General features: G+C 48.3%; 1 protein-coding gene across 4 annotated transcripts in view; it reads left to right on the top strand.

Moving 5' to 3' along the window:
* Positions 1 to 12,789, top strand: part of LOC143431578 (CCR4-NOT transcription complex subunit 6-like) — a 228,061-nt gene that overhangs the window by 39,516 nt on the left and 175,756 nt on the right. The gene's annotated exons all lie outside the window — the stretch shown is intronic.

Below are 12,789 nucleotides of genomic sequence, written 5' to 3'. Positions count from 1 at the left end.
GTTGAACGTATTTAGTAATAATCTCGTCCATGAAAAATCGTTGGATCGCTCGCGAGCAGGTCGAAGAGGAAGCTCTCAGCGTCATCGCTGTCGATGGTTACACATTGGTTTCAGTTAGGACGATCGTAAATCTCCAAGGAACACACACTCGCCGGCTGGTTTAACCGGTGAATTTCGTCAAATCCCACGCGTTCGTTTCCCTCGCGCGACTCGCATTTCCGCGACGACCTCCCACGAGCATCGATGCTCGATTTGCTCGACTGTAAACTGGGATATTCGATTATCATAAATAGAGTAGGAGGGCACCGCGCTGGTTTGCGTGAAACTCGCGAAACACGTAGCCGGGGAACGAGTCGATCAATTATATTAGCCGCGAGCCAGCGACGATCCTCGCGAGTCTCCCGCTCGATCGCGCCGCTCGAGTGGAGACGAGCCTCGTTTCACGATGGCGTCGAGAGACCATCGACCATCCACCATTTCCCACTTTCGTTTAGACCGTAAGCCTAGGCGTTTAAGGCGATCCGCTTAGATTATTACCGTTGTCTATATGTGTATAGAAAGAAGAGAAGTCGTCGCGCGTTTCGCGTATCGATTGATCGTTAACGGATCGTTACGCGTTAAGGACGAGAGGACGCGGCGATTTCGAGGGCACTGACGGCTGCTTCGCGTCACCAGTCAGGTTTTCATCGATCACAACGAGACGCACAGCGCTACACGAACGGACGTATTAGCAATATTTCTCTCTTGCCGATTCGCGCAGTACGTAGCAAGTTTTATTGCTAAGTAGCAACGGATGAATATTGATGTTGACCCTTGTTAGAGCAGCGCGCGCAGTGCACGAGAGCACGATCGGCGATCGTCGCTGCTTTAATAACATCGTCTGTCGTTGATATTTCTGTTCGCGTAGCGTTCGCCCTTTTAACGTAACGCGTGCTCGCAGCCAACCCCCCCGTTTTCCAATTCTCATTCGCATCGACGTATTTTCCATTTCAAAGTGTATCACCGTTGCCTTTTTTCATTCGCGGCGAGCGGAGCTCGTTCGTTCGCAACATTTGCCGCGAAACGATCGGATTCTGTTTGGTAAGCAGGCTTTCTGGAAACAAAACGATCTCGAGACCGCGACGCATCGTCGCGACGTAGCTCCAGCTCGTTCTCACGGAGCATTTCTCGAGGAAATTTAATTTATTCGTCGTCGAATCCTTCCGCCAAGATACTTTGTGTCTCGCGCCGCGTGTGGAACGCTCGACGAAGCGAAAGTTAACTACGAATTATTTCGACGACAAGCTCGGATACGAAACGAGGACGAGGATAAGCAAAGCTGTATTTCGTTTCTATTCTACTTTTTATTACTTCATTTGATTTACCTTTTCTCTCTCTATGGTCGGATCGCTAATGAATCAGAGTTGAGGATCAGCGAACGAATGTTACTCTTCCGTTTCTATTTCGCTTTTCGCGTCGGATCGCACGGATCGCAATCGTGTTTTCCGCTGTCTGATCTCTGCAACGAGAAAATAAAACGCACGCGTTGAGAGAAAGTGAGAGAGACTCGAAGATCGCGGAAAATAGCCGAGTGAAAATTACGGGATTAATTTGCGTTCGTTTCTCATCTATCTCTATCTCTCTCTCTCGCTGTCTCTTGCTGACCATATTTATTTAAAATGTCGTCGTTGGACGATACAAGGTATTGTGATAGTGCGACGACGATATACTCGACGCTGCTTCGTCGTCCAGACTGATCAACGTCGATCAACCAATGTCGCTTCAGTGCTCCATCGCACCAGCTCGAATCGCATTGTTTGAGAGACTCAATAAAAATTGTCTTTAATTTAAATCCCCCGCATCTCGCCGTTTTATTACCATCCACGCCGTTTCGACAGCCTCGCCCAGTCGCTTTGCCAGTTCTCGTCCAAAGTAGACGAGTTCCTACGACGAGGGTATCAATTCTCGTTCGCTTTTTCGATCCTGCGCGTAAGAAAATTTCATTTCACCGCGTCCAAGGGGAAAGGAATCAATCCTTTCGAGGTATTAGCGGTTCTACCCAGCGACGAATCAATTAATCATTCCCAGTTTTATTTCCAGCGACGATCGTCGAACTAGAATTCCGTTTTTCCCTCCCAGCCGCCTCGTAATTAATAGTAGAATTTCCTTTCTTTTGAAACGCGCGCTGTTTTTACCTCAGCCAAGTCAGATTTACACAGTTCGCGGTGGAACAGGTTCCCCAGCTGACAACTTTATCTCGTGGTTGAGTAATGGCGTTTACTATGACCGCGTGGGCAGATGAACTGTTACAATTCACCCGTGTTACGCAACAATTACTTAATTCCCAAACTCGTTCTCGCCTTCGTTCCCACCGTTACGTTCGACTGGTAAATTTCTGTTGGTCTTCTGCGTCGTCGTGGAAACAATGGCGCAGGTGGAAAGAATAATTTTCCAGGGGGCGAAAAGCGAGGCAATTTCGTTTAATTACACTCTAGCGAGCAAACAATCGAACAGGAACGTTCGGTTGCGTTAGAAACGTGGCGTTTAAACCTTTGGCGACTGGCGCGCGTTAAATCGACGACGAAATCCATTACACGTTCCACGTTAAAGGGACGTGGAAACGATGACTGAAATTTGCGTGCAGCGACTGCGATAAGCGCGATGCTTTTAGTTTACTTCGTGACTCATTAGCTCGTAAATTTTTCGTGCCTTTTTTCCTTTTTTCACCGCATAACGATAACGCGTTATCTACAATTGGGTTGACGTAAATAGTCGTTTTACGCGTTACGATATTCTTTCGCCAGGCGAATACGTTCCGCTTTGTTAATGACGCCCGTTCCGTTCCGTTTAATTACGTGTTTTTCGCGCGTATCGCTTTATTTCACGCGAGCTTCGCCCTCTGGGAAAAAGCGTGCTCCTCTCGCGGATATAGGTCGCGGCTAATCACGTCGGATAAATTCGCAGCATGCTCAGAATGCGTTCGTAGGCGTCCGTCCCTTTGACTGGAAACGAACGTTTCTAATGAGCGACAGTTCATTAGCTGATCAGCGTATTGTTTGATGACCCACGGTGTGGCCTTTCAATTAAGCTGATTATTCTGTCCGTGGTCGACGTGTACATCCAAACGACGAAGCAGTCCTGGCGTCGTCTTTTCGCGCGATCACGCGTCGACTCGATTCTATATGGAAAACGATCGAATCTTAATTACACAGGTTTCAATTTAAAATCGAGCTCTCGATTCGCGAGAATGATTCTGGAGGGATCCTCGCGCATAGATCGTTCGAACGCGTCGAATCGAACGTTAATGGACGACAATTATGTAACGAGCGGGCTGAATTATTGCGAGAAGTAACCAGCGAGCGATGCGCTATATCGAAACGCATTCATTTCGCGCGTTGCGATCGAAATTGCGCCCGTGGAGAGTACGTGTAATCGTTTATCGAGACTCGATGTGTGTCCAGTAGTTTCGATTCCCATTTTAGCGAGGAAGAAGAGGAGGAATCGTTCAGAGATGACTCGCGACTGTGTACTTGAGTGTTATATAGTGTAACGTGTACTTAGCCGGTAGCGTCTCTTCCTTAGCACCGGATACTTGCGCCCAGCCATCGAATCGCATCGTTTGACTTGGCTACCTTGATTCGTGCGTGGTGTTCCCTGAACGCGTGCCTCGGTATTCGCGTGCAATTTCAATTGTTGTTGCAATCCACTCGACGATAAGACTTAACAATCGCGCGGGATTTAACGCTTAAGTGCTCTGAATTTCTGCAGAATTATTCTGAGTCACGCAGACGAGAGAATCGACGCTGAACCAAATTTCGAAGCTCATGTTACTTCCTGAAATTTCTAAAATCCATCAAATAACTGATGGAGCAATTAAGCGTTAATAAAATGAAACGAACGAAGTGAAAAAATTGCCAAAAGTATTACGAATCAGTTTGCGAGACGAAAGCGGACGTAACAGACGAGAGAATGCAATGTCGCTTAACCCCGTGTTTGTCCTCGTCGACGGACTTTACAGTTTCGAAAATGCAAATGTTACGGAAAGGGGAAACGGGCTGAAAGCAACGCGAGAAGAATAGCATTGCTTCCTCTTCGCGAGACGCTGCGTCGTCGAATAAAAGTTGCGGTACCGCCGGGACCGGAAACGCGTGCGTTTAACGTACCACGACGATTAATCTTCGCGTTTGTTGAAGCGGAGAGAGGCGATTAAACTGGCAGATAATCCTCAGTAATGGCTCCCTTTCCGCTTTGCAGTGTGCGCGTTCCGTCGACGAGTTGTTCCTTATCTTCGAAGCAATATACGCTTTCTTTCGTTCTATTTAATCACCGAATAACTCGCGTAACGTACAGGGTGAATCATCCAAAAGACCAGAGAACAGAAGTCTTGGCAAACATCGCCTGTAGATAAAAATCGTTTCTGCTTTTTCGTTCCAAATTCTAGCTTCAAACGCTTCACCCTCGGACACACAAACGCATCGCGATTTCTTTCGAACGAGCGTAGCAAAAAGTTTCGTTTCCACTTCGAAGAGACCGTACGATCGACAGAAGACAACCGTGGCGGCTGAAAAATCATATTCACCTCGTCGCGAGGTGCCTTTTCTTCGTTTTCAAACGCACGCGTGAAAGAAACATGCGCGTTCGCGAATGCAGGGGATGAAGAGCGCGGTTGGGGAAGTTTCAGCGTCGAGAAACAGCGCCTGGTGATTCATAACGACCGCTTCGAGATTCGTTCGGGGCGCGGGCGAGAAGTTTCTCGAGAGAAAAGCGTCTAACGTTTGAAACGGTGAGTAATGGCGGCGACGCGGAGGGTGGGTTCCTCTTCTGGCGCGCGATCCAACGGATCGTCGATTTCGCGACGCTGCGTGGCTGTGATAGCGAACAATCGTGACCGCGCGAGGGAACTCTGCGCGCCGCGTGTTGCAGTCTGATGCACCGAATGAGAGCGCGCGGTTCGCCGTGCGAGCGACTCCGCGAGAGGATTCTTTCCTCCGTCGCTCGTGTCGCACGGGGTCGAGAAATAAATCGAGCTGAATACACACGCTACCGCCATTGTGCTGTCCGTTTCAAGGGTTGTAAACGTTGAAACGATTTCAATTTTTATACCCGCGGGGACCGAGCCAGGCTGTTCTTTTCTGTCCCTTCGCCCTTTCAGCTTTTTCTACCTGGTCGTCCCACTTGCGTCGAACCGACGAACCGTGGAAATTCATTATTTCGACGAGGAGACGCGACGATTTTTCTCTTTCCACCCCACGTCGACTGCTCGCGATTTTATAGCGAGACATCGCGGTTCGAATGGTATATTCGCGTGTTTTGGCGTAAACGTGGGAGTCGTTCGGATATCGCGTTAGAAAATTCCATTTTTCGCGTGGGAAGAGAAAATGTTTCGCTGGACGTGAGGTAAAAAAGAATGGAGAACGGAAACGCGGGACGAGTTCCGCGCTGCGTCCTTGGAACGGAATCGAAACGAGCGCGGACGCGTGGTAAAAAGAGATTTGGGCCGCGAGCGAATTCATCGGGGACTTCGATCGCGGCCCAATACGGCCAATTCGAATTTGCGATATCGAAAGCAGCGCTGGTACACGCGCGTGCTGCGGTTTCGAGCTCGCTGCGAGGCGTTCCAGTTGCTGGAGCCATTCGTCGAGACTTAACCGTTCGTATTTCTCTTTTTGTTTTTTTTTTTTTTTACTTGTTTCATGCCTAAACTCTCCTCTCAGCCGATAGAAATTGTGAAACATACGTGGAAATAAAACATACTATTTATACTGGCACTGTATTTGTTTGCGCACCTGATACCTCGCAAGTGGCGAAGCCCAAATGTTTGCTCCGAGAATTGTAAATAACTTTCTTTTCTTTTCGTTCGTTTGCTCTACAAAATAACGCTGTTTGCTTTTCCATTTCAACTAGAACTCTTCTCGCATCCTATTCTTGCGTTCGCGTTTCCTCGCGATTACGCCAAGAAATATCGTGTCGCATTGAAGTGAAATACAAGAGTCGAACTGAGTGCATCCATTATCCCTGTTTCGCGTGCAGCATTATTTTCCCATCTTCTGTGTACGTATCGATATAATTGCGTTATAAATGATAATGCAGCATAATCGTGACGCTCGTTCGTTTCGCCCTTGTGTGCAAACGTTGCGTACCGAGCTGTGACATAATGTCTCGAAAATTATGCGGAACGTATTGTCCTTTTAAATGCTAAAATGCCCGCGATTATCCAGAGCAATCTGGGGGAGACAATTCAATTCGGTGAATCAATAATGGCCGCGTTTCGTTCATTAAATTTAAAGAACCGCCGCGTTTCCGTTTCCACTGCAATAACGACCGCTCGTCTTCATAATTGCGCCGCGTAATTAGCGTCCGCGTCAATTAGTGTCTATTGTGCTCCCGTTTCTGTTTGTTTCTACGTTAACACTAGACGTACCTAAGACTCGAATTAACTTTGACATTTAGTCTCTCTTTTATTATCCGACAGTATTATTATCTGACCACTGTATCCCCTATTCACTTCGAAAATAGGTCGATTTAACCCAATTTTCGCGCAGCTAAGATTTCATTGCCTGCTCTCTATTTTTTAAAATCGCTCGTTTCTTTCAGGATTACGTCGTTTCGACCGTTCGAGTTCTCATCTCGCGCTTCGACAAACGCTACCACCGCCTACCCGCTCGTTCGACTTCGTCCCACGAGCAGTTCGCTTCCGGCTAATTTGCATCTGAATACACAGAACGCGGCGTAACAGTTTCTATTTTACGTAAACGAGCTTGCCGCGTCGTTTGTTCCCGAACGAGCGCGCGCAGGGCACGTCCGTTGTTTCTTATCCGCGCCACTTAATTGTTGCTATTTAGGTAAAATTAATGCAGCCCCTGTTCGCGTTTAATGTAACACGAAAGTCGGTCCGTTCGCCACTGCAACGAACAGCCCCCTGCACGCGACTAAAAAGCGGCTCTGGTAATGGCTGGCAATTACTGTAAGAGCGATAAGCGTACGAGCCACTCGTTCGAGCGGATCTTTAAACCGCGAAAGAAACCGCGAGTGTATCGTAAACCTATCGTCGAACGTCGTTCTTGGCTCGTTCGGCAGTTCCTGATATCCCAGCCGCGTTTATCATTAGTTCGCTTTGCTCGACGCGATCGAGATCGATCTCTGTTTTTTAAAGAGTCGATTCGCGTCGCGAACTGGTGGTCGACTTTTTGAAAATCTCGCAATGAACTCCACCAGGAAACGAGAGTCAAATAAAACGGTTCCCTTCCGCGCGTTTTAAACGCGATACAGCAGAAAAGGGCTGCAGTTACAGGCAACGGACGTACTTGCCGAAATTACAGGACACGGGGCGCAGTAATTATCGCGTTTGCCAGCGACGAGAAAAGCTTTGAACGCCAGAAGTGTACGTTTTCAAACGTACTCCATCAATGCGGTACGTTTAAAATAAAAATTGCCACAGATTTTTTTACGAATCTCCCATCGATAAAGAACATTTGACAGTACTCTTTTAAAAATATCGGTTGTAATTGTAAATATTTACGAGACATGAAAAACAGCAGACACACTCGAGAATCATTTTTTTTAACTCGAAGAACGAACTCAAAGTCGGTTCGATTCAACGTCCATTTGAATAATAAATTCGTGGCAACTTTATCGCGGATTTTTCGCCCAGGAAACTGGGCCACCGCGGGGCTGTTATTAAAATGATTCAGACTCATTTCCACGGCGGCAATATCCGGGCGATGATCTCTTAAGTTCGCGGAGTTTATCTCGGTAAGAGAATACCCTCTTTAAGAACCTGAACTGTAAAAGCGTTGTAACTTTTTCCCCCCTTGTTTTCGTCCTCTTTTGTCGCAGCGAGCTGGCCTTCTCCTCGTCGCCTCTTTATTGCCAAGTTCTGCCAGCCAGCCAGCTCCTCGAATGACATCTTCTTCCTATGGTCTTCGAGCAACCCGTCCACGTTGTCCTGATCGATCTCCAGGTCCGTGGAATTGCCCGGACACACAATTTCCTGCATAACAGCCTCTTCCCCCGACTGTTGAAAACCCTCCAAGTTCCTGGGAGCCGCGCACCGCCAGGTCACAATGGCTTCCAAGTAGAATTCAACTTCGTACATAATGGAATCAAGGAGTCGCAGCCACTCTTGCTGAAGTTTCCAGTGTTTTTTTTCTCTCTTCGAAAGCTACGCGACTCGATGAAGGGAATATTTTGTTCGTTTAATGTTTCAGCCGGAAGTTTTTCGAAGTTTGCGATCGTCTGTTAGTCTGCAAGGTTTAGAAGCATTGCGCTCGATGGCGAGAAGTTGCAACCTTGACGAAGCCGAATCAATTTGGCGCTAACTCTTCCGTGAAATTGGCACCGAAGTTTAGAAGCATTGCCACTGAGGAACAGTGCGCACCTGTCCTTTACTGGCTGATCGCCATGCAAACTGGTTTTCTCTTTCTTCAAACGTCTCCTCTTCTGAAAAACGCCTCGTTTCGTCCAAGTTGAATACTCGTTTTGTTTAAATTTCACACGAAAATGCGCGTGGCATCGTACGAATCTCAGTACAAGGCTGATGGACGCTGGGAATTACCGAACGAGGTAGTCGCGTAGTCGTTAGTCCGCATTACGATTACACAACCGTGTTATCGCGTTATGCTCGACGAGTATTACATGACTTGGTGCCTACCTGCGCAGGATGGTACGCGTGGGTCTGAACCAGATGCATGGAAAAGGGCAAATGTGAGAACGGTATCTCTCTGATCACCCTCGTCGAGGGTTCGTCGATTTCTTATAATCGAGGATGCGTCGTCGCGGACGGACGTCCAGGTCCATCTGGTTACCTAACGATCCCTCACAATTAGCAGTAACGACGTAACGTCGCCGCGAGGCTACGTAATACTTTGCTACGTGTCGCAGGGGCAATAAGGCTGGTATCGTCCAGGTTCGCGCGAACTTGAGGCTTGCACAACGACCAAATCACCCAACGACGCTTCCAACGTCGTTAAGCGATGCGCCTCTGGTAATTGGCTTTCGCTCTGTCGTTTCCAAAGTCATATTTTGCTGGTACGTATACGTTACAAGATCCATTTAATTCGCGGTTTACGACAGGTGTCGGCTTTATTTCAATGGAGGACTTCAGTTTGCTGGAGAATACTCTGAGATACATCTATAGTTTCGATTACTCGATCTCGTTAACGATTGTTCGGTTCTTTCGAGTACACTGTAGAGTATACTGCATGGCCAGTGTTTATTTTCTCTTCTGTCAGAACGTGCGTTACGTACGACTGTTGGCACACGAGTTTCGGTTGAACGTAAGTGCGTGCGTGACGCACCTCGCATCCTTCTTTTTTTTTTAATGAAACTCGTCCTTCCCGCTATTCCAGCGCGTGACGACCTTTCGAAACATCCACGGCTGGAATGTAACGGGCAGGCATCAGGAAATCATCGATCATTTTTCCGCCAACCCCTGTGCACCTGAATTATGAAGGCGCTAACTTCTTTCCGTCGTTGTGTTCTCGCGTGTGCGCATCGAAACCCGCGGACTTCCCTCTTACCTGCTCGTAGTCGCGAGACAAGGCTCGCAGCAGGCCTGCGCGTGCATTCCTAGATTCCTGCCTCTCTCTAGCCGCGCTGAAATGCAAATTTTACGTCTTCGATAGGGACGTGAAATGCGAAAAGTTGCGCAGGTCGTTCCGTTCTGGTCTACATTCGTTGAATTCGCGAAATAACTGGACGTTTCTTATCGTACGCTTCTAGAAGGGAATTTCTGAAGAGGATCGCGAAAGAAAATTTCTAAATCGCTCGAGGCGCGGATAGGGGAACGGTTTAATTACCTTCTCGCGAGTAAGCGAGTAAGTAGTACACGCTGTAACGGTGGCTTGGATAAATTCGGCGACAAGAGGAAATAAATTAGACGAGCGCAGCTGGGGATAGAGGGAGACGCGAAGTATCAGTGAGTTAATTAAATGGTAAGCTAGCGCCAAAGCTTTAGTCGTCGCGTGGGCGCATTGCAGTGGATTTTCTTGGCTGCTCCTCGTTTGCCAACGCGCGGGGCACGACTGAAGCCTCAAAGCGAAAGAAGTTTCTCTGGGATGTCGAGGAGAGGCGCGCAAATATAACAGCCGTGCCAACGCGTGCGACAGAGCTGGCTAATTAGCTGCGCGAGTAACGAATGATCCGCGAATCAGACAGAAGAGATTCATAGTTCCATCCAGTCATTCGTTACAGAAAAATCATGCAATACGCCCTCTCGCGTTACTTTTAGCACGAAACCAAGAGTCTAAGAGATAAATCTCGAGACTTCGTTGCGAACTGCCGGTAGCAGCCTGTTAAGATCGTTCATTTCGCGAACACACGAACGAATCGGTTGCGTCTCGAGCAACCTCCACTTGCAACGAGGATTTCGACGACTCGCGCCACCTCAACTTCCCTTTCGAATCGTAGCTACTTGGCGCTCTTCGATCGATAGCTTGCGAGTAATGAAACGAACAGAAAACAGAGAAACTCTGCGAGTAGACAGACAGGAAAGTGATAAGCGTGGAAGTGCAGCAGCGAGTAGTCGCGAAGAGGCGGAAAGGAAACGTGTGCAACCGCGTACGCAAGATTCGTTGCGGTTCTAATCAGTTGCAGCACGGTCTGCCGCGTACGGCGGACTTGTTGCACCAAATAGTCGCTGGATTTATCTGCGGTACGTTCAACGGGACGAATCGATAGGACTTAAACCGAACGTTCGCGTGCTGAACGCAGCCATTGATTGGCAGATGTGACTCTCTCCGCCCTATCTAAATGGGCATCGGATGTTTCTATTTACGGCTACTTAGACGTCTACGCGGAGTAGTCCACGAGTTCTTTTGCCTCGTTATCTCCGCGATTATTCGTTATTCGAAGTTACACGGTTAGTTTGACGCTGGAAACATCGAGAGCCTGGGCATACTTCGTCTTATCGCGGTAATTGCTCCATTACTTTGCTGCTCTTCCAGCCTGCTGTTCCTCCTCTTCTATTTTCGATAAATAAGAAGACTCGAATCTGCAGGCGCGCGTTTCATTTTTGCGTCACGGAGAAAGCTGTAGGTAAAAAGAGGATCCGCGCACTTTTGTCTCGCGATTTATCGCCGCACCTGTTGAAGATCGGCTCGTTATAATTTCGCCTCATTCCAGATAGGATGAAACACTTAAGCGCGATCGATGCAGACCCTCTCCTCCGCGTATATGCATCGAAACGCGTCGCTCTTTGTTATTCTCTTTTACTGTTCCATCGGAAGAGCAAAGCAACGATGGTATTCTTTTATTTCGCAGCCGATCGGTCTCGCGATTCTCGCGTGAACGGCGCTGAATAATTCTGAAACGCTCTACCAACGAGAGACGTACGAGCGAACCGTTGGCTCACCCCGTCGCTCGATGGAAACGGGACGCGTAACATTTAGCGAAATTTATTACTGGCAATCGCAACATCCACCAGGCATTTATTACAGTTAAGCAAGCGCCCCTCCAGCGGCGGCGGTGCACGCGCATTTTTCCTATTAACACCAGCGCCGTTTGCATAATGCAAAAACCTGGCCCGTCCTGGCCGTAAAAAGATCAGAGGAGGAGCTGTCAGCCGGTGCCTGGCCCGATTAATACGCGGCGAGTGTAGAGAAACAATCGATAAGCATAAGTCACCGCTAGCCAGACGAGAATTTCTAAACGCCACGGCTGGATGCTAAGTTATTCCGTCCGGACCAGGCTCGTTATTGTATTCGACGCGTGTCCCCAGCATCAATGGCGGATTTAATTCTTTGTCTCTCGGGTCGAAGCACGTGCGCGCGAGCCGCGCCGCGGGGAATCGCTAAATTCCTATCGCGCTGTCCAAATCGACGCGAATCGATCGAAAATTCTCTTCTCATCCAGACGCGTTCCTCCATCGAGTCGAACTCGTTTCTCTCGCGACAGCCACTGGCGAGAGACGTCGCGTTCGCCTCGAATCCAAAACTTGTGCGTTCATATTCTTTTCTTCTCATTCGAGTCGAACGAACTCTTCTCGCGACAGCCACTGGTGAGAGACGTCGCGTTCCGTCCCAAATTTGAAGCTTCAGTGTTCATTTTTCATTAGTTCTGGACGCGCAGCGAAAATTCACGCGACAGTGCGCAGCAATCGTCGAATCGGAGCGAAAGAATCCAGGCTGTCGCAACTGAGGACAGGATATTTTTTTAACAATACGCGTACGCGAGTCTCGCGCGAGGTTCACCTCCCGGAGCTACGCTCCTCGTTGTAATTCTTCTCGAGAGCTGTAAAACACTACGGTTTAATTAATCTCCTCCCTTCGTACCACCTTCCACTCACGTGCACGCGCACGAACCACGCGCGGAATTTGAATTCGTCCCCGTCGGCGGTTCTTTCTCTTCTTTCCTTTTTTTTTTTTTTTACTCGTTACGATACTCGAAACAATACGTGCACGCGTCGCGAGTGTGTTACACGCGCGAATTCACCGCTCAAATAATCATGCGCGTCGCTCACCTCTCGCCTTCAAGCTTGCTTCTCCAACAACTGGAGAAACGTGTCTCATTTTCTTAAGTCTCGTCCTGGAAATCAAATCTCTGCTCTGTTCAGTATTATTACTAACAAATACGAATCAATTAGTCGAGCAACAGAATGTTTAATAGAGACGATAGAGATGACGAGCAAATCTACGATGTAACCTCGTTTAGTCGCGATCGAAAGTACCCAATACGTATGCAAACTCGCGTCAGATATTGGCGAGCGGAATGCCAAAAGTCCACGGATAATTCCGCCTGTTCTCTCGCACAAAAGCTTGTTCAATACAGTTGCGAGGGTCGACGGTTATGTACACGTGCAGGTATGCAGTGTCG

This window comes from Xylocopa sonorina, chromosome 18, assembly GCF_050948175.1.
Source record: "Xylocopa sonorina isolate GNS202 chromosome 18, iyXylSono1_principal, whole genome shotgun sequence".
NCBI lineage: Eukaryota > Metazoa > Arthropoda > Insecta > Hymenoptera > Apidae > Xylocopa > Xylocopa sonorina.
Note: the sequence above shows the minus strand (reverse complement) of the source record. Positions and strands in the feature narration are given on the sequence as shown.